This window comes from Pinus tabuliformis, chromosome 1_1 (assembly GCF_031772625.1).
Source record: "Pinus tabuliformis cultivar Carrire ecotype Pingquan chromosome 1_1, CPIR1, whole genome shotgun sequence".
Taxonomy (NCBI): Eukaryota; Viridiplantae; Streptophyta; class Pinopsida; order Pinales; family Pinaceae; genus Pinus; species Pinus tabuliformis.
This window is the reverse complement of record NC_142297.1, coordinates 409,743,239-409,761,121: the sequence shown is the minus strand read 5'-3', so window position 1 is coordinate 409,761,121 and position 17,883 is coordinate 409,743,239.

Here is a 17,883-nt window from a genome sequence, read left to right as displayed (position 1 = left end):
TTTCTCTTTGGATTTGTCCAACTCACATTCAATGGAGGCTAAGTAGGTTTTTAGAAGTTAGACAATTCATTGTAATAGTGGGATTTCACAAGCATGCATCAGTAAAGTTGGTATTTGTATCCCCCTCTAATCTTCATGTTGGGAAAGGTATGTTTCTATTTTCATTGATCATCTCTACATTTTCTTCTGTCAATTGGTGCCATTGGTGGATACACACGCCATGGATACAATGGGTTCTTATTCTCTTAATTCAGACCCTTTGGATATTAACTTAATTTTGGATAGAGTTCTCACCACGATGGAGAGTACACATCTATGCTTCAAATCAAGAAAATAAGTGCAGGAGAAGGCTCGTAACTCTATATAGTTGGTTATCGACTCTAAAATTGATCTAATGAAAGTCAAAACCGGTCGAATCCAAAATGAGTTAAGGAAAAAACTGGCATCAATTCACTACAAGTTGGCAGAGATGGAATATTTATATAATGTCGGGTTACAATTTTCTCCAGAGGGCTCTAGAACTGAAGACAAAGTAGTGAGGAAGCAAGGAAGGTTGAACTAAGTCTCTCAGCACCTAGATTAATATGTCAAGGTGCGTGGCACTACCAATTTTTGAAGTCCCTCTTGCTAAATTTTGTTTGTAATGCAATACAAATATAGTTTTTTATTAGGTACCTTTGTTCGGGATTGTTAGTAGGCATATTTTTATATTTATCAGGAAAATATGTCGCAAAATTAGATTGCATGTATATTGGACACTAGAATGCAATATTTTGATGGAGTTAAATGAATTATGTAAGGGTTCTGACCAATATTTCTGATTTTTCCTTTTATAATAGAAACTCTCTAACTTATTCTTTGAAAAAAAACCATTACAAATACAGTAAGTGTATAAAAATAATACATTACCACATGGAAATATGATTGCAAAAGAAGTATAATAGACCATTCTGGTTTTTCATACTTTGGTGATATGACTAAAGTAAGAGTTTTCCCACAAATTGTGATATTGGTTTTAAAGATTTCTTTTCTTAAATTAATTAATATGTTATTTTTCTTTTCACCAGTAATATGATATTGAAATTGTTGACCATCAAGGTGGATGGGAGGAGGGACTAGGGAAATGATAGGAAACATCTTATTTTAGGGAACTTAGCAAAGAAGAAAATAATGCTTCAATTAGGCCAACCAATTTCACATTTATGTCATCAAAATTTTCATTATCAATATTGAATTATAACTAAAGACATAAGCTAAAGGAATTAGTTGCACCAGAGAGATAACTTGGTCCTATATTATAATATAAAATTGAAGTGAAACATGATTTTTGGACCTATTTTAATATGGTAAACATATCATCAATGTTTTTAGGAAATTTCCTAAATGGTTGGATCTCAGGTTCTAAAGCATTAATATGATGTGCAAGAGAGAAATTTATACTCACAAATAATTTATGGAATTCTTGTTGGATAACATCCTTTAACTTGTCAAGCTTTATAGGAGAAGCCTTACATTAGAGAAATTTTGAGGTCTAAAATAGGCCTCAATTTGAGGTCTAAAATAGGCCTCAAAACAAAAATGTACAATCAAAACCAACTTTATAAGAACCATTAGGATTCAAGATGATGATGTCAACCATGGGGGTGAATCACCATATTTGGAGTAAAAAAAAAAAACTATTTTTTTCGACTCTTATTTTCAACTTATCTCTCTACAGTTTCACTCAAATTTCAAGAAAGATAACTCGTTGGATGAAAAATTTAATTCCTTATCCAAGGCATACCCATGTTGCATATGTCTAATGGACCGTGCTACACGAAAAATGTGAAATACATGAAAAAACATGATTGCAATCATGGTTTTTCATGTATTTCTCATTTTTCGTGTAGCAAGGTACATGTATGCAACATGGGTACTCCTTAGATGAGGAATTAAATCATGCATCCAACAAGTGCTATGACTCGAAATTTGAGTAAAATTATAGGGAGATAAGTTGAAAACATGTGTTGAAAAAGTATTTTTTTATTTTTCCTTTTTAAAATTTGATTTAATTTAATCTTATTTTATTGTTTCCACTATTATTTTATAATATTCCTTATGAGGCCCATTTTAGACCTCAAAATTTCGCTAATACCATAATGGTGTTAGGATGACCTATCATCGATGATTGATTAGTAAAGGGTGCTCATACACTATTTGGATACAAATATACAATTGAATAGACAAAGGAAGTGTTAAGGTTCTATCAAAACTCTCATAATATATATAAACATAGACATATGTGTATAACAATTTTATTTGACATGTTTTATTATTTTTTTCTTACACACACACACATATTTGATTAAATTTAATCATGAAGTTATGAAATATCTTGATTATATTTTAGATATATGTATTTCTAATCTTAATAAACATATATATAATAAGGAGAATTTCCAGTAAGTATTAAATAATTTTAAGGTTATTAATTAGACATAAATTTTCAAAACATCATGGTTAAGAATGTGAATCATCTATTTTCTTTTTAAGTGTAATGTGCATATTATAATTTTTTTATGGAAGATTTTTTTTTTTCAACACAAAGAATTAAATTTAGTTGATTTTTTATTTTATTTAACAGGAGTGACTAAAGTTTCAAATAGGAACTTCTTTTTATCCCACATTACAAGGTTTGCTATTTTACAATTATTTTCAAGACCAAAGTAAGCTTTCCACCCCCCATTAATCCTTTTCTCAATGCTATGGTTCCAGTTGAGCTTGTGATGAATATCAATTCCTAGGTACTTGTAAGAATACACTTCCTCCAAGTTATTATTGTCATACATAAAATTAGCATAAGTGTCCTTCTTGGATTTGATAATCATAACTTTTGTTTTGTCAGTGTTAACAGTCATACCCATGGTAGAGCAGAAATCCTTAAGAAGCCTGAGTTTCTTATTAAGATCAGATGGGCACCTTGCCAAAAGAACAATATCGTCAGCATAAAGAAGAAGGATGACGACTATCCCAGCTAAGATCGTGCCACCACATCCTGCTTCCTCTAAATAGCCTTCGAGCTTATCGATGTAAATGCCAAATAGGGTACGGGAGAGGGGGCAACCTTGTTTAACTCCGATGTTACACTTAATATCTTTCGACCACCCTTCATTGCTCTTTAGCTTGGCAATTACATTCTCGTATAACCTTATAGTGGCAACTCTCGACTCGAGAGGAACCTTTAGCTCTTATAATATATTCCAAAGGTTGTATCTAGGAACCGTATCGAAAGCCTTTCTAAAGTCCACAAAGCAACAAAATAAATTGGATTTCTCATTACGACATTCCTCCGCAATGATCCTAAGCGTAACAAGGTGGTCTATTGTTGAGTGATGCCTTCTGAAACCTGCTTGGCCTTTAGCCCGCTTACCTTCACTTTCAAGCTATATGCTTAACTTCTTTTCCAAAATACTACAATATAACTTGGCTAAGAGAGGGCTGATCATAATTGTTCTATAATTAGAGGGGTTATTTGTATCCCCACTTTTAAAAATAGGGATAATGAGGCTCTCAGTCCAAGGTTTAGGGAACCCTTGCTTGACTGCTTGATTGAAAAGCTTGTGGATGTGGGGGATGAGGACAGGACCTCCAATTTTTAAGATTTCTGCTTGGTAACCTTCAATATCCTTAGCTTTCCCATTAGCGAGGCGATTAACCCCAAACTTAATGTCTTCTAAAGAAAAAAACTTATTTCGTTGTGAGAAGGGTTTCCAAATTATCCATGACATTTGGAGACTCATAAAGCTTTTTAAGATAGGAATTCCAATCGTGAAGAGCAATTTTATTATTATCCTTAGTCTTCCTAGTTAGAATCTGCCTCCAAAATTTCTTAGGAGCTACCTTAGAGAGGTGTAAGAGATTCTCCTGTCTTTGACGGATGTACTGCCTCTTTTTCCTTTTAGTTAGGGGAGATTCTCCGGATTTATTACCTTATTACTTTTATTTTATTTAGTTGATATTATGACTTATTATTATTATTTCCTTGATTTAGTAATTTAGCACAAATTATCCTCTATAATGAAGTAGACATTAATATTAGCCCACGGGGCTTTGGATTGATGGTGAATGGGTGCACTGTTAAGGCACTCCATGCGATAGGTCACTGGTTCAAATCCCCCGTGGGTGCTTACCTACCAAAAAAAAAGAAGTAGACATTAATTTTACTATTCTTTATTTAATTCTAGATCTAATATCTTACTAATTTAATGTTTCACTGCAATATTTCCCCTATACCCTATTGTAAAGTGTCTATCAATACAATTAACATTATAAATTGGACACATGATATCATGGCCTCACTATACCATGTGCCAATGCTTTATCCCTTCCATGTAATCAACAAAGTGTTATTCCCTATGAACACTATGTTGAATAATCTTATACTATAGTTACCAAGTTCGAATTCAAATTCATATTGAAATATGATACGGTACGGAAATAATTCGATTCAATTTTTTTTAATTCGGAAAAAAATCGCCAATATACTTAAAAAATTCACATATACATTTCAAAATCTATCAAATCTAATTCTAACCTGAATATATATGCTTCTCGCTTTGACTTTCCCTACCTCTCTCTAAGATGTTTGGAATATTAGCTGCAATCCCATAAAGTTTTTTTGTATGAATTAGGCGAAGAGAAAACTCTATTAAATCAATTAAAATGACTTTTAAATATCTCACCCATATAATCCTTGTGTGTTGTAAATGTACTATGAATAATTGATCCAAATCAAACGAACTCACAAATATTCAATTTTTTTTACCAATTTTCCCAAATTTGATAATTATTTCTTATACCCCTATCCATAATGGGCTTCTGATGCAGAGGTCGCCAGTTGAACAACAAATCCTTCCACCTTCCCCTCCTCCTACTGCAAAGGCAGTTATTCGCGCGCAGGGGGGGGGGGGATCTGTGTAAACTTCTTCGTTTATGGTTTACTATTTAACTAATGTTTAACTAACTAACAGTCATTTATGTTTATTATGTTTTTTTAATTCATGTTTTTTTTTTAACTATTTTTTTAAATCTAATGGCAGAGCATTGTTCAATCATCTAACAATGGATCCGACGGTCAATATTAGCAAAGAGCATGGAAAATTTTAAGAACCACCCTAAATTTATATGTATAATAAATGGGTGAATCCCCATGATACATAGAAAAAATGGGAGGAGATTTTATCAATAATATAATATGTATATATAATTTTCTTGGAGAATTTCTCACCAGATTATATTATCTTGTAAAGTCATGGCGAATCTTTCACTGAATTATAAAATCTTGTAAGATCTTGGCAAATCTTTCACTGAATAATAAAAAATTTTCAAGTCTTGGCAAATGTTTTGTTAAAGTATGAAACCATATATGATAATAGGAAAACATATTCACTAAACTGTAATATACTAACATACATGCTTGGAAAAAAGAAACATAATTTTCTCTTCCTACAAACAATGTTGCAAGTTTTAGTGGTCATGTTTGTCAAGGTTCTTACTGTACACTCTTTCATATCATTCTATTAGTTTTGATAATATTCCACAACAAAGTTCTTGTAGTGTTGATCTTGACCAACCAGTTCTGTCAAGGTAGGAGAGATTAATCTTTTCTCTACCACTTTTGTCAAGCTATAAAATTTCTTTCTTATTCGATAGACTCCAACTGTGAGATAAAAAAAACACATCAAGTTTTTTTACCCCAACAGGCCAACAAGTACCAAGCCCCAACTATATAATATAATAAAGTAGTAGGTATCCCAAAGGCATGAAGGGGATCTAATGGAAAGAAGTGCTCGTTGTCATAAGCCTTCCAATCAATATATAAATATATGAATGTAGATTTATTATTATTTTAATTGGAAATCTTCAATTAAATAATAAAATTTAACTACATCTCTCCCAATCCAAATTGCTTATTAGCATAATTCACTACCTTCATATGTCTTGCATTTTTTAACAACGTTGTAACATGTGGATTAATTTCCTTTTTGGTGCACAATCTCCGCCTTTAAGGACAATATGGTGCAGTGGCCAAACTCCTACAGATCATTACGACAAACTAAGAATAATAGGGAAGATGAAAGGTTGTACAAACTACCATATTTTTCAAACAACTAATCCAACATCAGTACCTTAACATTTTCATGAAGATATCGTATTGAGAACATTTGAAAAATGGCGGGAAATCTGGGCAGTGACTATCTCTCTTCTATGAGGGTGATGTAGAAAGAGTGATAAGATTTCACTATTTTGAATTTTTTTTTTGTTAAATCAGAAAAACCAATATTAATGGAGATATTGGTATTTTTTACTAAATTTTGTGAAGTGACTAAATATAGCTTCAACCATTCACCTTAAAATGTTTTTTACAATCTAATTTCCTAAGCCTATTTAATATCTTCATTATCATAAAAACCAACCTATATCCATCTTAACTCCACATCTACCACTCTTAGAGGGATGAAATCTATTTATCTGTCTTAGCACTTGGTAGACCTAAAATTAAGATGGATCTAACCTGATAGAATTTCCCCTTTAAATAATATATGTTCGCATGAATACCATGGTATTACCATGGGTCAATACCATGGGTTATCATAAACTTGGAGCTTAAGAACTACTATTAGTAATTTATAGAAATTAATAAAATTAATAGTTGATTTATTTTTTTTATTTTTTATTTTAACCAAGTTAAAATTTTTAAGTAACATTAAATTACAAGATCCATTTTTACTTTTGATCTACCAAGCCCCGAGAGGGATCAAATATTTTTTCACTCTATGCTAGTTTGCATATCATGATATTTGATCCTTCTCGGTGCTTAGTAGCTTCAGAGTAAAGATGGATATGTGCTGGTTTAATTCCCCCTTTAAATAGGCTACATTCCACCTGAATACCATGGGCCAATACCATATGCCATCTTTATTTTTATTAATACTAATATTAGGGTTAATAATGTTTTTTTGCATGGTATTAATAATAATTTGGCCCATAGGCTTCACCTAAATATAACACATTTTTTTAGTGTTCGTAAATATAAGGTGACTTATGGAGTAAATATAAAAAAATGTTTTATTTATTTATCATACCTCTCGTTTATATATATTTTTATTAATTTACCATACCTCTTTTATAAATATGGTATTTTTCCCATAGGATTCACATAAATAAAACCTTTCTTTAGAGCAGACTAAATATAAAAAGAGGTTTTATTTATTTACCATACCTCCACTTTATTTATGTTTTTATTTATTTACACCCTTGTGTGTTAGTAAATATAAGGTGACTTATGGAGTAAATATAAAAAAATGTTTTATTTATTTACCATACCTATCGTTATTTATATTTTTATTAATTTACCATACCTCTTTTATAAATATGGTGTTTGGCCCATATGATTCACTTAAATAAAACTTTTTTGAGCCTTCTTAAATAGAAAGAGGGTTATGAATTAAATATAAAAGAGGTTTTATTTATTTACCATACCTCTAGTTTATTTATATTTTTTAATTTACCATTAAGTATAAAAAGAGGTTTTATTTATTTACCATACCTCCACTTTATTTATATATTCATTTACTCGGACCAAATAAAACCTCCCAAACCGGAAAAATGGGCGATTGCAAACGAATTTATCATTGCAAAGCAAAAAATCAGACGATTGTAATGGAATATAACCTCCCAAACCAAGCGAATCGGGTCAAATGAGTCTTTTCATAGTTTATCCGCCCCCTTTTTTCGAGCTAAAATGAAAAAATAATTATTTTTTAAATAACATTTGTGCTAAATATATGAAATGGGCGTTTTATAAAAATTTCGCCCCTCTAAAATGAAAAACCCCTTAAATTTCGCCCTTGGACTAAAATTCGTCCCTAAAATTTACCATGGGAAAGAGTGGCAATTTGGGGAGTTCTTCCTACAGGGAAACACCTTACAACGTAATTACATAGGGTGAGTGTTGTAGTTCTTATAGACCATTGCATAGACATAATATAGATGGGTATGGGATAAAAAAAAAAAAGGATTATTCTATGTAATCCATGATTATAATGAGATCATAGAAGGTATATTGAATGATGAAAATTTATTTTGTTCAAAATATATATTTTATATAGAGTTAAAATTTTATATAACAAGAGACAACTCACCCTCCATAAGGAAGAGTTTGTACTTCTAATAAATGATAGCTCATGTAAGTTAGATTTTAGTTTGTTAAAATATAAACTTTAGGTTTTTTAAACTAGATAATCGGAGGTCTAGAAATTATGAAGGAAGTCATGATTGTAGATTTAGAAAACAATAGCATTATGGGTACTAACATTTTATCAAATTCTTGATGAGATGTTACATGTTTAGTAGGATCAATGGCACTCTCTAGCACTAACGACAACTTGGACTTGAGTGTTGTAACATCTTATCAATGCTCCGTGATGAATTTGACTTCCTGATGAGATGTTACAAGTTTAGTAGGATCAATGGCACTCTCTAGCACTAATGACAACTTGGACTTGAGTGTTGTAACATCTTATCAATGCTCCATGATGAATTTTCAAAGACCCTCTGCTTCTATTTTCTCCTAGTGGAACTTCAGGTCATTTTCACTCCTTTCAATGGCCATGTGAGAAAAAGTATTATGTTATTCTAAGAAAGCAATATATGATTCTAATTGATCTCTCTTTTTTCCAATTTTCCTCTTTATGTTGGTTTCTCATACTACATTTTCCTCGCATTCTTTTCACTTGGTCGCACAAGGATTAGGCTTGCATGGAAGAAAATTCCTCTTTATTATGCTACACAAAATGACTCCACAAACTAGCATTCCCATAGCTACTCATCCTGGGCCCACCCTTTGATTCCATTCACTCGTGCCATGCTACCTACACCCAAATCTTCAAACAAAGTTTGTGTTGATCTCTCCATCCACTAGGCGAAATAAACCCTTAGTAATCAAGGCATCCCCCTCCCTTTGATGTCATTCACTCGTGCCATGCTACCTACACCCAAATCTTCAAAAAAAAAAATTGTGTTGATCTCTCCATCCACTAGGCGAAATAAACCCTTGGTAATGGCCTAAATCAAGGAAAAAACATGTTAACATAATTCCATTTGTCATTTGGCCAAAGCCCAACCAAGTTATCCAAGTGAGCCTTCACCACTCAACTCCTTGGACCCTTACAATGAATTCTTCTAAAGTCTTTCAAGTGCTTCATTACATGCAAACCACGAGTAAGAAACCATGCCCAACCAAAACCATGGGCTCAAAACCACCATTTCTTGAGCTGGCAACATTGACTCTTTTACCAAGCTAAATTTTACCTAACAATAGAAAGCGTGAATTAAGGAAAAAATATCATGTGGAAGAGACCGTGATGGGAAAGGAAACCTTGCGAAAATTGAAGGGTTGGAAGCTAAGCAAGGGACCAAAGAGAAGATCTAATGGTAATAAGAAAACTCAAAAGATCTATCCCCTCGAGAACATGTCAAAGAAAGGATCAAATAGTAAAAGAAAAATCCCATAAAATGGAATTTAGAGAGGAAGCTAAAAATACCACCTTCAAAATAGCAAACTAGATAAAGCATATTAAAGCCATGAAGAACAATTATGTGCCACCTTGGTCTCCTTATTATTTCCAAAAATCCCTTCTCTTTCGCTGAAATCTCTCACCTCATAGAATGAATGATCATCTTATCTTATAAAGATGATGAAGTATGGGAGGTATAGCTAGGACTAAACCCTTCAATGGCTACTAACATCCATGACCTTGCATATTTGAAGTGATTAACCTCCAGTTAAGCCTGAGCAATAAATTAGTATCAAAACTAGCAAAAACCACTATTATGGAATCGTTAAGTCACACGTTCATTCATACAGGAGCATTCAAATCTTAATGGCCTTCTTTATTTTCTTTATTTAATTATTTTGATGGTGTGGGGAGTATGGAAATTCCCATGCCCATGTATACTTGTTGGAATGATGACCATGCCAACCCCCGAATTTTCACAACACTGATGCCCCATTTGGGATTCTTTTTTATGGATTTGATCTTCTAATAAATTTGAATTTAAGATGAATTTATACTACTTTTTTATATATGTGTGTGTTTATGTTACATGTCAACTCCATGTTAAACATGAAAATAATTAAACCTTTGTTGCACTAAATAGCCACATTTTTAATTTATTTTTAAATGTTATATATAGAGAGAAATTTATAAAAATATTTTGTATAAGGTAGACATTAAAATATTTTAGTTGTGATAAAAATTGATTTTTTAATTAATATTTCTTTAAAATCCATTTGTCAACTTCCCTCACATGTATATATTTTACTTAAAGTAATATTAAAATATTTTATTTAAGAATAACATTATGCACCACTGGTTAATTTCATGTTTAATACAAAAGAAATTATGCATCTTTAACATTATAAGCAAAGTACCCAAAAGAATCAAAATTTTTAATATGTAAATTTTGTTATCATTTAATTTTATGTCATGTATTAATTCCTTCATATTAAAAATATTGCATATTGACAAACTTTATCTTTAATTCTACTTGATAGAATTGAGTTTAAAATAAATCTAGATTGATTCTCTTTTAATGTTGTCTCTCTCTCTCACACATATTACATTATAACTAAAATAAATGAAACCCGTAGAGATCGCTGAGTGTTTGACAAATTACCACTATTAAAAAGGGAGAAAATTTTTGTTTTGTTTTTTTGTCTCTTAAACATGTTATAAGGGGAAGAACATAGGTTCATGCTCCACTCCATCTTGAAAATTTAAGAGAACGCAGTGCAATCCTTGGAGAGGCGATGAAGTAGTGTTTAATTCCCCATAATGTGTGTGAAGGAGATCCATTCAGATGAGGTAAGTGTTTTCTTGTTGTCAAGTAGCATGCGTGAATGTAAATGTTTTTTGCTTGAGCTTTGTTAAAAAAAAATTGTTGTTTTACAGTGAAATTATATATAATCAACATTTAATTATTTTATCTATATTTAAAATTAAAAAAAAAATATATATGTATATATTGTTATTATTTGATTTTTATTTTTTTATATATATTATTTTTCTGTTTTTAAAAATATATATTAGAGTTTTATTTTTTCCTAACATATATATAAAAATATATACAGGAAAAAAGAAAAATAAAATTCTAATATTTTATATATATATATATATATATATATATATATATATATATATATATATAATTTAATTTAATTTAATTTAGTATCATATATTAGAGTTTTATTTTTTCTTCTCTTTGTGAAATAAAACTTTAATACATGGTTATATATATATGAAAGAAAAATTACTCATATATATAAATAAATATTTAATTTAATTTAAACATTAAATTATTTTATTTATATTTAAAATTAAAATATTTTTTTCCAATATATCTTATATTCTTATTCTCTTACTTTTATATATATATATATATATATATATATATATATATATATATATATATATATTAAAATATTTTAATTCATATGAAAATTAAAACATTTCAATGTAAAATATCCTATCACTATTGTTGAATTGAGGTTTCTGTGATGTTTATGAGAGATTTTTCAGCGTAAATCACATGATATTTCATTTGTCGATGCGCCAACCAGTGTGGTTCATTGTCAGGACAAGTTGAAGAATCACATCTAGGTTGCATGTTAAATAGACAGAGGAGAACATCCAACGGCTATAATTCTTGACCAGGCAATGGCTATATTGACTAGCTAATGGCTATATTTGACTAGGAAACGGCTAGTTGGACCGGATTCAGGGAATTATAGTGGTTGGATGTTCTGCGATGGCTATTTAACATGCAATCTCTCTATTTAACATGCAATCTTTGTTCTGACGATGAACTACACTGGGTGGTTCGAAACGCATCGACAAATGAAATATCATATGATTTAGGCTGAAAAATCTCTCATAAAATCCTATCACCATACCGAATATATATATATAAATATTAAAATATCTTAATTCATATGAAAATTAAAACATTTTAATGTAAAAAATCCTATCACCATACCGAATATAAAAAATAATTATGACCCTATTTTATACATCACAATGAGGAAGAAATAAAAAAACCTGATTATATGTCACTGATGACGAAGAACAGAACAGTAGAGCTGAAATCTTAATTAGTGAATAAAAGAGACCACACGTAATTCAAAGAGGTTATTTGACTCTACGAATAAAATGCGATGGCAGACGGCTATATGCACATCGATCATAAGGCAAAACGGCGAACTCGAATTAAAACCAAACGAATCGTGAGAGCGACTTCGGCCCTAAATACGGAGAGTCAACTATTATTTATTAATAATAATAATAATACTATCATCATTAATATTATTACGATGATAGAATTTTATATTTTTTCCCCTTTTTATATATCTATATATCTTAGGTTTTTTAATCATGTATTACTATATATATAATAAATATATATGAAATTTTTTTGTTAAACATTATATATAATAAGAAATACACATTATATATAAATATAAATATATATATATATATATTTTAAGACTCTGTATTAAAGTTTTTTTCTTTTTCTCATCAGTATATATAATAATATGTATTAGAGTTTTGTTTGTTTTTCTCTCCTCATATACATATGGAGAAAAATAAATAAAACTCTAGTATTAATAATATATATATTAATAACAATATATATATATATAATTTATGATAAACCAATGTTTGGTCGATAAACCACAATGTTTAGTCTCAGTTAATATTAACCACCATTATCATATATAATTTAACTTAAACATTAAACTATTTTATTTATATTCAAAATTAAAATATTTTTTTACTCATATATCTTAGATTCATATTCTCTTACTCTCTTTTATAAATATATTATTTTTCAATTCAATTTAAAATTTATAACAAATTAATTTTTTTATTTTAAATAATATATCATAAAAATATTAATTATAAAAAAAATTCAATTAATTAACGAATAAAAGAGATCACACGTAAATCAAAGAGGTGATTTGACTCTAAGAATAAAATACGATGGCAGACGGCTCTATATACACCGACCACAAGCCACAAATGCGTAGTCGAACTTACAACCAAGCGAATCTTTAGAGAGACGTCGCCTCTAAATATAAGGACACACAGATCAGATGAAGTAGCTATCGGTCGAGATGTTGCGCGAGAGTAGCAAAGGCCGGAAAGCAGGTTGGAGATGAATGGCCAACTCAAAGTAAATATATATTTTTTGTAATTTTTACGATGCTCTTTATACCCTTCAGGTACATATAGGTTAATACTCCAGTATTATTTTAAGATCACTTTTTTGTTATTGTTTTTAGTGATATTAAGATCACATCTTTGTGGTTGTTTTTAATGATATAAAGAGTTGGTGTATTGTTTTGTTTGTTGTTGTTGCTTTGAGATTTAATTTGGCATATTTTTATGATTTAGTTAATATAATTTTAATTTAATTTATTAAGTTTTTTCATTGAATATATGTTAATGTATTCTAATGTATAATTTTATGATTTTTGTTTTTGTAAAGTAAATTTTTTTATTCAAAGATTAAAAAAGTAGTAAAACAAGAAAATGTTCAAGGGGAAACTAAATTAGAAACAAAAATGAAATTTATTAAAAAGTTAATTTGTAAGACAATTTCATTAAAGCCATAAACTATCTTCAAAATTAAATAATAAATTCAAAACTAAGAACTCAAAGGAAAATTTCATTTCTACTTATTTGAATCCATAGCCTCAAGAGTAATAGGTTTCACCCAGAGTCAAGAGGGATGCCCAAGTGAGCTTCCATGTGTCTTAGTCTTGAGTGTAGGGATTGCATGGTGATCTACATTTCATCCAGCACTAACAAAATTTCATCTTTGGCCTCATTCCTTTTTGATAGGATTCTTCCCAATAGAACCTTGAGATGCCCATATCTATCAACTTTATACATGTACTAGCTATATTTTCCATGGATATGACTCTGTGTCAAGTACCCAGTCGCTAGTGTCAACAAGAATGTTCGAGTCAGTGGGGAAACAATTATCCTTTGTGAACTCACATTGACACATTCAATTTCCACCTCAATAGGTTGAGGCGTGTCCTCCCTGTAACATTGAAAAGAGTTGGCAACCCTCACTTGGGCACAAGAACTATCTTGTGTGCATTGATATGAAGTGCCTCATCAAATCTTAGCCCATTGGTGAGGCATGACAAAAAATAAAAGAATAACAAACTATAGGCCAGAACCGAGAGAGGGTGGAAGCACAAAAGGAGAGAAGGGAGGACCAAGTCCAACCTAACACTGCTGATGGGAGGGCAGTTAGAGGGAGCTACTTGGAAGAGAAACCCAAGAAAAGAGAGAGTTAGAAGGGAAGGAAAAAGTGTCCATAGATACACATGAAAGAATCCAAGGAATAAGGAGAAGAGAAAGTAAAATGTTTTCAAGAACATCGGTTGGCATAGTAAAGGGCTCACAAAAGTAGAAGACTTCCAAAGTATCAACAAGAAATAGAGAGGGAAAAGGACAGAAAAAATCAATATTTTCTAGCATAAACAGAAAGTTCAAGAAGTCATATGCTAGAAGACACAATAAACGAAGCTGGCTAGCTCCATGAGTTGTAATAATGCTACCTTTAGTGCACCATGGATGAGCATATAGTTGCTTCCCTTATGCAGATTTAACCGACTAAACAAGTTGAAAGATATCCTTGACATGAATTGGGTAGTTAGGACAGTGCAATCCAACAACCATCAATCTCTAGGAGCATGAGTCGTAGATATGCCCCATCTCCACCTAAGCTAGTTCATTGACACTATATTTGAATGTTAAACTACTACCACCAAACCATGTTTAATACTCATGGTTTACCATGTGATGGAGGAGGGGAACATTAATACGCATATGGGGGCATATTACCACTTCTCATTCCATAAATTGATGGTGGGTCGGAAACAATGCGTCCCTGCACCTGTCTCTCCTTGAGCACCTATTCTAGCAGCTATAACCACCCTAAAAAAAATTGCTTATGCTCCGTTTTGGAGCCTCCCTCCTAAATCACAACAACTTATCTCATACTAACCCAGGTACTTATGCTTTCATTAAGCTTTATCTTTTGCTTTATGAATTGTGTTTGTTTACTTTATTTGATTTCTAACCACAAGCCAATCTCTTCACTTAGTTTTGACCCGGTTTCAGGCTTGCCTTAGTGAACTGTGCAATCCTTGAGGGCAACCAGCCTTGTTCTCAGAAATTGCACAGTCCAAGCCAACAGTGAGCCCACAGCTCCAGAATTGTGCAGATCCAACTAACATCCTGCCTTCAACTGGGAAACTACGTAGAGCATGAGAGGCAGCCAGAGCGAGTCAACCCAGAAATTGTGCAGGAGATTTTCCCCAGCAGCTGCTCGATGTGTGTGCCAATGAGTTGTCGAGTTCTCCGCAGAACTGTGCAATCCTTCGGAGCATGCATGGAATCTTTTCCCGAAAAAAAATTCAAAAAGAGAAAAAGAATCCCTAGAAAATAGGGATCTATTTCTGACAGACCAAAGGTGGCACTTGAGCTATTTTGGAAACTACCGCCAAGTGTCACTTTTTCCTAGTTTTTTGGCCTTCGCGTCATAAATGCTAAATTGACAAAATCCATTTAACATTTGCACATTTGATCTTGGAGCTATGGCATTCCCCAGGAGACCTAGGAACCTTCGGCACAATCGTCACTGCTTTTTCGCATAAGTCTTTCTTTTCTAGTATTTTGTTGCTTTTTTTGTCGCTTTTGTTTGCTTGGCTTGTGAGAGCGTTGTTTTACCTATTTTATTATAGAATCGTTGGCATTTTGATTTGTTTTAGCTTTTAGAATTGTTGTTTTCATTTTTTCATTTCCTTTCCCAAGTGTCTCATGCATTACCCAATTTTTGCACTAACGGTCATCGTTGCAGCGACTCTCTCCACAAGCTTTATTGTTCTTCAATTTGATTGATTCATGTAATCATTTTGTTTACATGCATCATCATTCACTCAGATCTGTACCAAACATCACTTACACATTCGCATCTTCTCATTTTCATGTTGCTATTGGGTAGATCCGGGCTTCCTTGGCTAAGATCTTGCTCCTCTCCAACATGCAATATGCATTTATGGATATCAAGGCTCTTCCTTGGCTCCAAGAATTATGCGGAGGCTATACTAGCATAGCTCCAACTGCGCATTGTGCAGTTCTAGGAGCCAATCCTAAGCCTTGGCCACTGGGATTATGCAATGTGCAGTCCCATCTAGCCTGAGCTAGACTGAATTATGCATTGTGCAGTTCTAGTCAACAACACCTCCCCACTAGTAGTTTTGACTACGCAATTCGCAAAACCAACTGGAAGTCAGTCACCTCTGAGAGCCATAATTACGCAATTCTTCCCACGAGTTGCTCAATTTGTTGTTTGGTTTGTTCTTGAAGTGCTTTTTGTTTCAAGCTAAAATTTTCATGCCATGAGTGTCCTCATTATCTCGAGGCATAACAGTTGTTGAGAAACTCTCCAGGAGTGCAGGTAACATGGCTTCCAAAAGAGTTGCATCAAAGGATACTATTGAGAGTAGCACTGGGGAAGAAGTTGAGCAGGTGTCAGTGAATTTGTCAGTCTATGAAGACACACAGATGTTCATTGAGAAGGGCATGAAGTTAACATGGCAAGAAATCAATGATATCTTTGTAGGGGACTTCAAGGAAGATCTAAAAGATTGGCAGGTTTATGTCAATATTCACCTGTCAGGCTTACATAAGGTTGCATGTAGGTGCCACACCTTCCCATGTGTGTACCCACTAGATTGTCTCACACAGAGATCGAGAGACTATGACATTGAACAATGCCAGTGGGACACAACTTACTACCTTCGGGGTGGAGAACTATCATCAAATGTATCATTTACCTCAGCCGGTGAATCATATGGATGCACTTTTTTATGCCACACAAAACTATGTGAACACCAAAGACATCATAAAGTGTTGGGTGAAAGAGTCATCGAAGTTCAAATTGATGCCCACTCATGTGTAAAAGACTAAGTCACTTAGAAATACCTACCAACTCTTGATCATCTTTGCATGTCAATTGGATGGTCAAGAGAGCACGTAGACCTTTCCGCAGAATTGGGTGGTTGTGTTGGACGAGTTGGCGAATGATGCAAGGTATTTTAACTGGTCAGATCTGTTGGCTCTTCAGTTGAAATTCCATGTGACTGACGCCCGTAATCCACCCAAGGATGAGCAAGCGATATTCTACATGTCTGTGTATCTACTTGATGCAATCTGTGCCCAACATCAGTTTCCTGGCATGGGTTGGACATGGATACAATTAGAGACTATCGTGAACATTTATTTCAAGTTTATTTTCGAGTGCAGCTACTAAGGAGTTATGACGAGGCTGACTGACCATTTCATTATCCCAGTGTACAAGTTGATCTTTGAGTAGGATCCACCTTGCATGTCCCAAGAAGCAATGGAGGCAATACTTGAGCTTACAGATTGGTATGCCTCACCCGGAGCACATTCATGAGGATGTTTGGCAGAGAGAAGCATTCACATGTTCTACCAAGGTATGCCATAGAAACTTTGGTCATGCAAGAGGTCTCATATCACATCTACACATGGTTATCAGTAGAATTACATAAGAGGAAGAAGGCACCATGGCCCACTCTTCCTTTGTGGATTGGATTTTACGAGATTAAGAGCTTAAAGGATGCGGATGTTGAAGCTAAGGAGATAGCGAGGTTCGAGTTCGGCACCAAAGACTTTAATCCGTATGATCTCCACGAGATTTCCAAGAACCACTCTGGGAAGGTGTATTATCCATGGA